The sequence below is a fragment of the Aedes albopictus genome, chromosome 1 (assembly GCF_035046485.1).
Source record: "Aedes albopictus strain Foshan chromosome 1, AalbF5, whole genome shotgun sequence".
Classification (NCBI taxonomy): domain Eukaryota; kingdom Metazoa; phylum Arthropoda; class Insecta; order Diptera; family Culicidae; genus Aedes; species Aedes albopictus.
Genome location: NC_085136.1, coordinates 167,364,486 through 167,377,948, shown reverse-complemented (window position 1 = coordinate 167,377,948; position 13,463 = coordinate 167,364,486). Strand labels below are relative to the sequence as shown.

General features: G+C 38.3%; 1 long non-coding RNA gene across 1 annotated transcript; it reads left to right on the top strand.

The window, feature by feature from the left end:
* The first annotated feature begins 10,191 nt into the window (after window positions 1-10,191).
* Window positions 10,192-12,829, top strand: LOC134285260 (uncharacterized). The gene is made up of 2 exons (XR_009996253.1): window positions 10,192-12,570; window positions 12,636-12,829. It is a non-coding gene; the product is annotated as an uncharacterized LOC134285260 (long non-coding RNA).
* Window positions 12,830-13,463: the final 634 nt, after the last annotated feature.

The window sequence follows — 13,463 nt, the reverse complement described above, 5'->3', positions numbered from 1 at the left end:
TTACGCGAACGTTCACAAACGAATCAAATTTTAGATTCAGTGTGAATGAAAGATTGCATTCGCGTGATTGTTATGACAATATTATTGCTTATCCAGAGAAATCTTCCAACCTGGCGGAGTGAAGAAGACAAAGAAGACCTGTTCCGCAAACGTCAAACTGATGCACACTTCAAAAAGTATGCACACAACCTTGAAACAAAAATAAATAGTTGAGAATCTAAATTATGTTTAATGGCGTAAAGCTGCATACTAAAGTGCTAAAACTACACCTAATATAGTTTAGAAATAAGTTACATGTTGTGGCAGCAATTGCGATTACATAAACCATAAATGAAACAATTTTCTTTATTTTTGAATTTTATGGCAACCAAGTGAGTGAGAGCTTTTTAGCGTGAACCGAGCACTTTTGACGTTTGCGGAACGACTGCGGCGGTCGAAACCACCGCAACCCCGTTGGATTTTTTCTATTTTACCGCAGTATTTTGCGGGTTTGGTGCGTTTTCTTAAAGCATGTCTATTTCCTTGGTCGTGCGAGGGCAAAGGGGGAAAATGCGTTGACCTTGGCGGTGACATTGTGCAGATGGTGCGGCGCAGAAACGGTTGATTCGGTAAAATTTATCTACTGTTGTACCATGTAACATGATGAGACGTGCTAGCTTTCTATCAGAAAATATTTCTACATACTTCTACCGTACTTGAATGTATGCATGTCTACCGCGCCACCGGGACATTGATGAGGATCAAACTCGCCGATTTGTGCCTGATTTGCCTGAACGATAAATATTTGACCACTTTTGACAAATACATTGCGGCTTTTTCTTTGATTTGTTTTTTGAGAGTGACAAATATTTTTTGTTTGCCCTGTACTCCTTGGCCAAAATGTAACTGTCAAAATTAGTGAAATAGTGAAATCTTTGTTTAACATTAAAAACATAAATAAACCAGAGTAATAATTCTCCTGATCTATTAAAACACGGTACAATATAGCGGTAGTATTTTCTTTCCTTTGCCAAGTATGTAAACTTGATAATTTATTGCCCTTATCCGGTTATATTATAATATTGTTTTCCTAAATCAGAAATTAGCCCATCTTTGCTAAAAGCCTAAATAAATAATGTAGGGGTAGGCGGGGCATTATGGACACCCGGGGCAGAATGGACACCCCCAATATTTTGAAATATGCGAACTTTTTTGAACTTTTAATGAATGGAGAATATAGTCCATTTGTCTAAAACGTAGTTTCAGGAAATAAACATTCGAAATTCAAATTATACTTGATTTTACACGAAAAAGTTGCGTCCTCCGTTTTTTGTGCATGGAAATTATAATTTTCACACCACCTAAAATAAGAATTAGTGATTAATTTATTGCAGGTCGATTAAAACCTGATATTTCTAGAACACATGCAAGTAGTTTTGCTGTATCTACACGCTTAACATATTTATATTTTCTTCTTTATTATTATACGAATCAAAATAAAATCTACTATAGCGACTACTTTTACCCGCAGTATAAGATACGCGCGAGATAGTCGCCTAAGAAAACATACCTGTCAATCATAGCGCTCTTTGATAATTCTTGGGAAAAGGTCGCCACATGGCCGGGTGATGTGTTGACTACTGCGACTGCACGTGGCATTTGCACGGCGATTGAATTTGGTCCATCATTGAAGGCCTTGGAAAATAGTCGCCATAATTGTGCTTTTCATGCAACGCACAATATATCAAAAATCAAGTTTGGGAATATCTTCTGCTGCCGGGGCAAAATGGACACTCACCTTTTTGAAAGAAGCGGCAAGGGAAAAATATAACCTAAATCACAAACCAACCAAATTCTTCGATTTCAGTATATTTTCGGTTAAATGTTCACTATAGTAGACATAGGGTGAAACAAATTGGTCAAAAAACGACAGAAGTGGAAAATAGTTGTTCTAGGCACAGCTGTACATGCCGACAAAAACGAAGCTTTATCCAAAACAGCCTGAATTTAAATTAACTGAACAAAAATGAACTACTTCGGCGTATTATTCATTCATCATAGTTGTTTTGTAATGAAATGACTTTATAGGTGTAGATAATGTACGAAATTCGTAAAAGTCTCATGGTGTCCATATTGCCCCATGGGGGTGTCCATTCTGCCCCGTATGCTTGAAGACGGTCATTAAAAACTAACATTTTTCAAAACATTTTTTCAAATGGATAAATCATTTTTCTTCGTGAGCTTTCTTATGCAATAGATGCTAAATAGACTTTAAAATGATACAGGAAAAGTTGTCAAAAACCTTAGGGTGTCCATATTGCCCCGCCTACCCCTACGTTTGGCGATGTTATCCACATGCACTAGTAAAATTGGCTGACTTCAAATTACGTGGAAATCTATAGACCCTTTCATATTTACCATCGATACTAGTTAATTTCCTAATTAGTTAAAACACGCAATTGCTTAATACCCCCAACCAACGGGATGGATAAAACTAGCACCATCAGCATCAGCAGCAGTACGACGAACGAAACGAAAGAATCGCCGCGATTGAAGGAATGCATTCACGTGCAGGGTGGCCAGACCTACCGATTTCTCGGTAGTCCTACCGATTTTCAACATGCCTACCGTTTCACAGACGCGAGCCCTGAAACTACCGATTTTTTAAATTTCCTACCGAAAACTACCGATTTTCCACTCTGTTAAGCGGCAATGTTAAAATATCTTAATAATAACATTTTGGAACTAAAAAAAAGTTGGCACGCATCTTTGAAATCAGATCTAATCACTTTAGATTAAAAGAGCTTGTCAAATTTTGTTAGAAATTTCTGTGAAGATTTCTGCATAAATTCCTGGTGTTTCCACAAGCATTTACATGATTACTCCAGAAATTCCTCCTGTGATTCTTTCAGAAATTCTTCGACGAATTCATCTAAAGATTGTTCCAAAGATTCTTGCAGATATCCCTTCAAAAATTCGTGAGGAGATTTCAACAAGGATTCTTCTAGAGGTGTATATAGAGTTTCTTTCAAAGATTCCTTGAGAGATTGCTCCAAGCATCCAAGCAGAATTCCTGGGATTGAATCGAGTATTTCTGCTACAATTGCTCTATGAATTTGAATTGGAATTTTCTTACTAGGGTTTCGCCAGAAATTCCTTTTTATAATTCTATAATTCTTCCTCTAGTGATTTCTCCAAGAATTCATTCTAGAATTTCTACAGAAGTATTATTTAGGAATCCCTCCAGAAATTTATCTAGCAATATCTGCTGAGATTCCTGAAGCTATTCCTGCTTCTGGATTGCCTTAGAGAATTAACGAGGTATTCCTACATGGTTTTCTCTAGAGACTACCCCAGAAATATCTTTAGGCAAAGATATAGAAATTCTTCCAAAAATGCTACAGAAGGATTCCTTTGAGTATTTCTCCAAAGATTTGTCGGAAAATACCTAGAGGAATTTCTTTCGAGAATTGTTATACTTAACCATTTAACATAAGTTAGTTTTTTTTTAAGAGTTTGATGGTATTATTATTGACAACATATTTAATGAGACCCTTGTACATGTTATAGGGATTTGTTTTTGAAATAGTTTTGGTATCATTTTTTTAAAGAACAACTGGTGGAATTTTAAGGAGAAATCCTGAATATCGAGTAGGCAGAATACTCTTACCCTGGAGCAAATCCTGACAATTTCAATAAATGCAAAATAATCAGGTTTCTGATGGTATTTCTGGAATTTTTAAAGTCAATTAAACCATACATATAAGAAGTTTTTCAATACAACTTCTGAAATTCTGAAAGCAATGTGTGGTTACAGAATGTATATCAAAATGCTGGTATAGTATTCACCTTGGTACTCATTGTGCAAAAGAAAAATTTAAAGAATGTTCACTACAACACCGAAGTTCAAAAAAACTTGGCAGAACGCATTGCATTTTGAAATAAAAAAAATATATATATTTTCCTCGAATTTTGATAAATTCTCTGAAAAACTAGTAGTACAAAGATATTTTTTTAAAGTAGGATGAACTTCTGATGATCATCTTTGATAGTTTCTGATAGTAACAGCAGTCAATGTAGAAAAAAAACTCAGACGTCATTCCTAAACTAGGTATAAATAAGCATTAGTGAAACTCATCTAATTCTCAATGGTATTTCTAAGCAATTTCTTGACAGAATCGTTTGTACTTAGTAAGAACTTGACGAAATCGATTGAGAAACTCGAGAATCACCCTTATTTCCTTGAGGAATCATCTAGAAATTTCTTTATGAGTTCTTCCAATAAGTTTTAAATCGATTCACTAAAAATAAAAAAGTGGCTGGAATCAGTTACGATATTTGTTAAGAATTTAGCCTGCTTTTTTTAAGTACACTCCAGATGCTATGTTAAGTTTTGCAAGTAAATCGGCAAACTATGTTTATGAGAATTTAGTTTTAAAAAAACTTCTGCAAACCATGCAGACTGCTGATAAACTGTAATAAACTACTAGAAGGCTTTTCCAAAATTCTCAAAAAATACTAATAGTGTTGTTCACAGGTACTCCAAAATATTTAAAAGATTTAAATGTGAGATTTATTCGGAATCTTCACTTCACACTACACCAAAAATTCCTTCAAAAATTCACTTGTAATAAAATTATAATAATAAAAAAAAACGAATCATCATTATAATAAGTCAAAGAAATCAAGCAATTTCTGCTCCCGATTTATTTAACAAACAGTGAATATGCGTGAACAGTGAAATTCCCTTTAAAAACCCACAGGAGTAGACATTGCTTGAGGAATCTCAGCAGATATAACTATATGATTGTAATATGATTGAATTCTTAAAGGAGTCTTCAACTAAAACGTCTGGAGAAATTGCTGGAAGAATCCATCAAGAAAACAGGAGAAATTATTGCAGCAAAAATTTATGAAGGGCAATTTTTGGCGGAATTCTAGAAGAAAAATACCAACAGAAATTCCAACAACAATCCCAGCAGGAATACCTCGGAGAATATTTGGAGAAAATCTTGGAGGAATACTCGAAGCAATCTCTGTGGGAAACGCTGAAAAAAAAATCTAAATAAATTTTACCATAATTGCCTATGTAAATCTCTTAACGAATCCCTGAAGGAATATCTGCAAATCCTGGAGAAATCCTCGGATGAATTTCTGAAAAAAAATCTGGAGAAATCCTTAAGGTGAAACATCAAGAAATCCCATTGCGATTTTCCATACAAACTTTAGAGGCACAAATCTGACGAACAAAGCATCGAACCAAGCCGCCCTTGTTTTTCCTGGCTTTGCTCACTTCCAAAAAGAGGCAGCTTTTACAAATCGAGAGCATTTGTTTACAAATTTTCAAGATTGGTGCTCTTGAAAACGTGAGTAGCCCGAGCAGAGTAAAAAAGCTCAATAATAGCACATTTTGATATGGAGAACAAAAAGTGATATTTGTTTGTTTGAGATAAGAGGTAAAAGTACTGAAAATAATATCTCAATTTTACTCCTGGATCATCATCATTATAGCACATACAGCTCTTGGTAAGAACTAACCAATAGCAGTGAGCTATTTGATTGATCTTCAAATATCATATTTTGCTATTGGTTAGATGGTTCAAGAACAAATTTTTGCTATTATTTTCAGTACTTTTACCTCTTTTCTCAAACAAACCAATATCACATTTTGATCGTCAGTACTTGAACTCTGCCCGGGAGGGGACGAAGTCGGTCATTGTGGCAGCCATGTTTGTACTCTCTGAAGTTTCTCCTTAAAAAGAATTCCCAGCAGTATTTTCTAGAGGAATGATTCCTGAAGTAATAACAACGAAACTTGAGGTATCAAAGTATATTTTTTGCAGAAATTTTTGCAAAAATTGCCGAAGGAATCAAAAGAGGATTTCTTTGGAAAATATCAAGAACTATTCCATGAGGAATGCCCGAATAACATTTCTGGAGGAATTTTTGGAGAAATTCCATAAGAAATCCCACCTCTTGAAGAATGAATCCCGCATGGATCCCAAAGCAATTTCAGCATGAAATTCTGATGGAATATCAGCTTAAATACTTGAGAAAATGTCTGGAGATATCCATGGATGAATCTCTGGAAAGAAGACGGTAGAGATGATAAGCTTTGGGAGAAGCTGCTTTTTACAGTGCTTGCTATTATGTTAGTTTAATATTTCCCATGATTTTAAATTCACTACTCGAAGCCTATGCTCTACGGGTATCTATGTTCTTAAATATTCAACTCGAAATGTCTGACTTTATTGAGAATTTCATTTCAAGCTAATTTTCTAGCCTACCGATAACTACCGATTTTTATTCATTAAGTCTACCGATATCGAAGAAAACCATCTGGCCACCCTGTTCACGTGTGATCCTTTCCAAGACATTCGCTTTGCGATTGCAGTCCCGTATCGAATGAGTCAACGGGTGAACGTGAACAACGATGAACGCTGCCAAAATTTTCGTGTTTTTGCTTTTTCCCCTTCATTCGCCTGAGTGCGTAACACACTATGTACAGGATTGCTGGGATTGTGTTTCGTTCCGCGAGAATGTTTGTGAGAGAGCTCGAAATGAATGAATCGTGAACGATTATTTCCATGCCTGGTCATCGCCGAATCGGGATCTTATTGGCGGAGTGAACCGCCTTTTCGTCCATTGAACGCGACCCGTGTTCCCAGCTAAGGCCCGCCTTCCAAAGGTAGCCAAACGGAGTGGAGTGAAGTCGTTAATTTATTTCCGTAGCTAGTGAACCAGGGAGCGATAGTTCTGGAGTAACATTTGAAAAGGGCCCAAGAGGTATTGTGTCTTTTTTCGAAAACGCTCCGTAGAGCATAACAGCAGCCCGCCCACGCAAAAGAACACCGTTATCCGAAAGATCGATGTTCGCTCTATCTGATAACGGTCTTAGTTTGTGTGAATAAGCTGATGGGGGCTCAGAAGCGACGTGTAAAGTCATTGTTTAACAATGCTTGTATGCCCTTTTCAAATGTTGCTCCAGAGTTTTGATTTGCGTGCAGCGTGTCGCTAATTGCACACTGCGGATCCAGTCACAATCCAGGTACATAGGAGCGCAGACAGACGTTCAAGTTTGACTCAGCAGCTTGTGTAAAAAACATGGCCGCCACAAATTGCCAAGTGGCAATCAGCGAACAGATGGCGTTAGCGACGTTCATATTCAATCGCTGCCTCACATGTGCGTTGCGACCAGCCTCCTGTCACGCGGCCATGTTTTTGAGGTCAGCATCAAAATCCAGGAACGATAATTGACTGTGGCTGAATCATATCAATAACAATTCTAAATTTTATGAAAACTTCCACCCCGTGAAGAAGACGAGCCGGTACTATTACGACTTCATTTTGAAATAAATAATTGAGAAATTAAAAGTCATGTTTTGCCTTTACTGTTTTAAAAGGTGAAAAAAAAATTCTGTTGTGTAAAATGTTTCGCCGTTTTCAATTATTGCTCCTGGATTAATGTTTGTTTACAAACTTTGCGCTGTCATGGGGAACCAACCACTTCCGTCCAGCCGCCACTCCCTCCGCAACGATAGTATTCTCAATTTAGTTGAAAATCGGAGTTTTCGACTAGCGAAGTTGGATTTTTCTCCAAATCCATTGGTCGGACCTAACTTCGGAAGTGGTGCGCTGTATAGTAAACCTGGTCCGCTATACAGCGCACCACTTCCGAAGTTAGGTCCGACGCACGGATTTGGAGAAAAATCCAACTTCGCTAGTCGAAAATTCCGGGATTCAACTGCACGTACAATATGGCCATACGCACACGGGTCACCTTGTCGTCACCTCGGTCGCCACTGCGCGAAAACGCAGCGCCAACCCGTCAGGTACAAGGGGAATGACATATCCTTTTCTAACCGGAATATCCGCATTTATCCATTTCTAACCGTCGCTAACCCTGTCTAACCGCTGCTCACTTAGCAGCTCGCTTAGCAACGGTTAGCGACGGTTAGAAACGAATAAATGCGGATATTCCGGTTAGAAAAGGATATGTCATTCCCCTTGGTCAGGTACCGCCATCTTCGAGAACCGAAGGACGCCATCGTCGAATCGCCGAGCTACGTTATCGCCCGCCATCGATAGTCAAAAACCTGCGCAGGTACGTCAAGAGCTTCTTTTTACATGGCCATGTTAGCTCTTTCCATGTTGTTTTGAAATTTCCGTCCAACACAAATGAGTCGCCTAAAAATAAATGGTTAATTTTTTGAAAACCGGTTCAGTTACGTTACGCTTTAACCCTTATGTGGCCAGCAGGGTACCCGGGTCTCGACCCGGGTACCTTTTTCGATTTCAAATCTCGATATTTTTATGATTATTGAGAGTAGGAACTTGAAACTGTGCTAGATCTTAGAACTCGTGAATATATATCTATTAATAGGATTGACCGAATTTCCAAGTAAGGAGGGGCAGGAGGAGAGGTTTGATTTTTTTATTACGTGGAATTTGAGCCTAGAATGCCGTATAGTGGCCATTGCCAGCCATGACCCCACGGGAAGCCTGATACGAAATCGCAGCTACCAAGTCAACACGTTTTATGATCCCAGGCTGGTCAGATATTATATGCTGAAGCAATTTTAGGATGGTTGATACCGATATTTGTGCTCATTCTGCGAATGGAGTGACGTGAGAAAAGTCGGAGTCGTATATCGAGGTGAGGAATCCCGTCTCAAATGAAGTGACTCGCCGTGTAAATCAAATGGAGAGTCACCTCATTCGAGTCAAGATTTCTCACCTCGATATACGACTCCGACTTTTTTCACGTCACTCCATTCGCAGAATGAGCACAATTATATCGATAGATAAAACTATAGTTTACAGCATTTTTGAACTCGGTAAACTGATGATCATTTTTGGTGTAGAATCATGCCCTAAGTTCGAAAACGCGAAGGAAAAAAATTACAGTAGAGCGGAAATTTTTTTCGACTCTCCATACAAGTCTGCCGATTTGAAATCGATTTTTGTTCTATTTTTAAGCAAAGTTGCTCACTTCACTTGGAGCCTTGGACTTGTCAACATCTTGATTATTCTTCTTTTGAAGGATATAAAAGTGGCGACGAGGATCAAGGAACGTGTAATTTCTTTTGAGTTAAGTCTAGTACGCACCTGGTAAGAAAAGCACTCCGGAAAAAATCCCTCTAATTACCAAAGGAATTTTGACATCTGATTAGTATGGGAAGAAATGTCACTTTTCCTTGAGGAATAATTGAACGGAATATTTTTCCGCAAGGAAAAGTGACAGCTCCATTTGATTTGCCCGGCAGGCGTTACGAGCGTTACACCAATTTTCATTTCTTTCCAGCTGCGGACCGCTCAAGAAATTTTAACAGCGAAATCATTTCTTGACCGTTCCTTGGCCTATCTTTTTCCACAGTACTTATCAGGTGCGTACTACCCTTTACTCCGAAATTGTTTCCTTTTAATTTTCAGGTTGTTATTTTTGTGGAGAACGGCATGTTGTGAACAGAATGTTCTTTTTGCCCGATGTTGCATTGACGAAATTGTCTTTTTGTTTTGGTGTGGTTTATTGAATAGTTGGTTTGAGAATGACAAGAATAAGTAAAAGTCAAAGAAGCAGGATTGCTGTGATTGGTTTAACGATTGCTTCTGACTTCCGGGTTGCTACGTCATCACCCCCTCTCAATCGTTGAGCCCTAGATTCCATCGCATCTCGTTGAGCCGTCCAGGGTCCAGGGACTTGGTGAAAACGTCAGCTAATTGTTCTTGAGTACCGACAGCCTTTACTTGGATTCGTCCTGCAGCAATATGATCCCTGATGAAATGGTGTTTGACATCTATGTGCTTGCTTCGTTTCGTTTCCAAATTGTTGGCCATGCCGATGCAGCCTCTATTGTCCTCAAAAATGGTTACTGGTGTCTTCGGATCTTTAACCTTCATGTCTTCAAGAACTCCGGCCAACCAAAGCGCCTCTGCAGTGGCTGCACTCAAGGCGACGTATTCCGATTCACTTGAAGATATGGCCACCGTAGTTTGCTTCTAGCTATTTATGTTCTTTGAAAGTGACGGACTCGTCAGTTTATTTGTGCTATCATTATTTTGCTGATGACTTTCTGAGTTTTCTAAAGGAGAAAGGACTGTAGTGTCTACCTAATGGTTGTGTGTATTGGATATCTACCTACATGAAATACTATTCATTATAGTACCTAAATTTCTAGGTATGATTCATTATGTCTACCTAAGGTAGTAAAGACAAGACTTGTCAACATCTTGATTATTCTTCTTTTGAAGGATATAAAAACCTCAAAAGCTGTTCTACTTAAAATTTTTTGAAGGTCGGTTTCGAAATCAGCGCTTAATTGTGCTTCAAAAATTTTGGTCGTTAACAGAAGTTCACGACTTTCGTTTTATTTTGTAAACTAGTGTAATGAGTTTGTGAGTTGAATGAGCCAAAAAAAATAAAATGGGTGAAAATTTACGGAGATATGATCATTTTAGTTTCGTGGATACCCGGGTACCCTGCCGGCATTCTATGGTTAAACAAACTTACTCACTGCCTTCAATTACGTTTCGTTCCGTTAATCTGCTCGATTGAGTAAGCATCCTTTCGGCCTTCCCTAAGGTTCTGTTAGCCTGCGAAAGAGTATAAATTGCGTTTTTCGAAGCATCGACAATATCGTCGAGCTTACTCAGCTTATCAGTGCGGCGTGCGCCGTCCAGCTAAAAGTGTAACGTCACTTCAGTCATACTCCAGAGGGTGATCAGCTATCACAGGTTGGATGCCGGCGCACGGATGATCAAACTTCCTGCAATGGACCGGGAAGTACATAGTGATACAGATGAAGCGGTCGCCGAGGGACGCCATAAGGCGCTAGTCCAAGAGGTTCTGGGCGAAGAAAATCAAAATATCAATGCATTAAATGCTTCAATCAGCCGGCGGGAAAGCCCAGTAGGTAGGGGGTTCAGGGGCAAGATGGCCACCCTAAGCTTAGGCGCCTTGGGAGCATACACTTTCATTAGAATATGGCTGTTTAACATTGACCCCCTTTGTTTCATGTCTTTTCTATCTTATTAACACAAAAAAGCATTTTATTTTGCACTACGAATCCAAAATAAATTCATTTGAAAAATGTTATTTTCGACATAGAATTTTTGCCATATGGGGCAAGATGGCCACCCCATCGGGGCAAGACGGCCACAGAGCTAAATTTTCACAATTAGTGTGCTTTAATCCCTAATCAACGTTCAATAAACCAAGGTCGAATCATCCGCAACGCTTTGCCTACAGATGGTGTGGTATTTGCCAACATTTTCTTTATGATAATGTTTGAAATAAAATTGATAGAAATTTCTTTGGAAATGTTCTATGATTTGGTATATTTTTTTCAGAAAACTTGTTTCTCTCGAAACGATTTATCTGCAGATACATTACTACTCTTTTCACACATTATACTGTAATTCAACGTCTTGTAACGAACCCTCTTATGGCGGTTTTAGCTACGATTTTCCATCTCTGTACCAAAATATTCAATGAAACCAATCACGTTCAAGAGCAAATAACTTCAAAGTTTTTCTGAGGTATCATCTACATCGTAGTTAATTTTAACAGCCGCAACTAATATGAAAAAGCAATTTTCTGTGGTTTTGCAGTATCTTTAAGCATCAATAACAGTTTTGAGGCTGCTTTAGATTGATTTTTGGATGGCGACATAGGCCTTACCACAGGTGGCCATCTTGCCCCGAATGATTACGATACGTTTATCATTTCTTATATGGCATAATCAATTCAAAACTTTGAAATTTTATTGTTCAGGATCAACAACAGTCACATATAGACATCACTGAAAATTAAAAATAATTTTTAAAACCATGTTATTTCATTACTAATCCTTAAAATCAGATGACCTGATACTATAAGAAAACACTGTTTTTGAACACTCAAACTTCAAACACTATTTTATGGTAGATTTTTCAAACAAATAGTAACTTTTTCGCACATTATAAACATGACGCATTGTTTATAATCACAACCCATGCAGAAAATATTTTTGTGTTGCGAATTTATGCTTAAAACACAGGGTGGCCATCTTGCCCCACAACCCCCTATCCAGATAACCGCGGTTACGGACTCAATACACTCAAAATAATCCAAACGTCATTGCCACGTGAAGAATCACGTAAATCGCTAGGAATGAACTTTTTCTTAAATTCACCTGATAAAGGTAACAGTTACCGGCCGCTAAATAAGAATGAACTGCAGCTCCGATCATTTTTACTGTGGTTGACCTATCTCACCTACGTGAAAATCGCGTGCATGCTTCAATTCATTCTGATCGACTTCATTCCATGGTTCATTCTGTGTTGTGATAAAGTTTAAAGATGGCTGCCATTCAAAACAGACTTTAGTGGAGCGATGTTTTACAAAACTTATTTGATAATTTGGAAGGTAGGTTGGATATTTTTTCTGTTTAATCTATTCTTTATAATCCTCTTCCTTCACAGAGCATGACTTTTTACAAATACTTAATCGCAAAATGGGTATGTGAGTTCAAAATGTCACGAAGAAATAACCGGCTGATCTTGTGGAGAAAAATCTATCATGAACATTTTTTTGTTCGTTTAGAACTAAAGGTAAATACTACAGAATGCTGTGCATCGAAAATGTTCTAACTGTATCCAATATTCCGTTAATACAGAGACTATCGCTGACGACTACCTCGATGAAGGCTTTTGTCTCCTCCTGTTGCCATTTGCGATCCTGCTTCCTCCTGCAGCGATGGAACTACGCCGTAAATCAAGAGCGTTCATGAGCGCATAACTATTCGACTATATATTTCGACCATATTAATAACTTTCCTTTAGTTCAGCAATAAAAGTCTTGTTAATTTTAGAGTAATTCATTTTATTATGTTGATAAAATACAAAAGCTCTAGGGAAGGGATTCGTAAAGGGTATTCCACTAGAATACCAGTTAGGTCTCATAAAATCACTTGGTGAATGTCATTGAAAAAACACGTAGCTCTGATGTTGTTATCCGGTGGACTGAGTGAATTGAAAAGAGTTCATTAATTCATTTTGTTACCTAGGATCACGTAGGTGCTACGTGAAAAGTACGATGGAAAAAAATCACGTATGTTTTCACGTAGCAATGACGTTTGGATTGTTTTCAGTGTAGGGGAGATTAGCAAGGCGGCCGCAGTTGGAAGATCAGAGTTGGATGGTCAGTGTACTCTCTCAGCATCTATAAGCAGTCTAATGCGTGCTTCGAGCAAGGTTACAAGTTTTAGGAGCATAGAGATCCCGATTGGGGCAAATTCTACAGGAAGTGCAGAGAGGAAAGTCACATTGCAAAAGAGTGCAACTGGGCACCACTAAATGCTTGATTTCATGCTCGGAGTCAAGTACAGATATCGCCTTACTGGCCGACATGTGCCGCATTCCCACCACCGGGTACTGGACAGATAAAGCTAATACCCCAGACAGACTTGTGATACGAGTGTGATACACGTACAACGGTACTCACT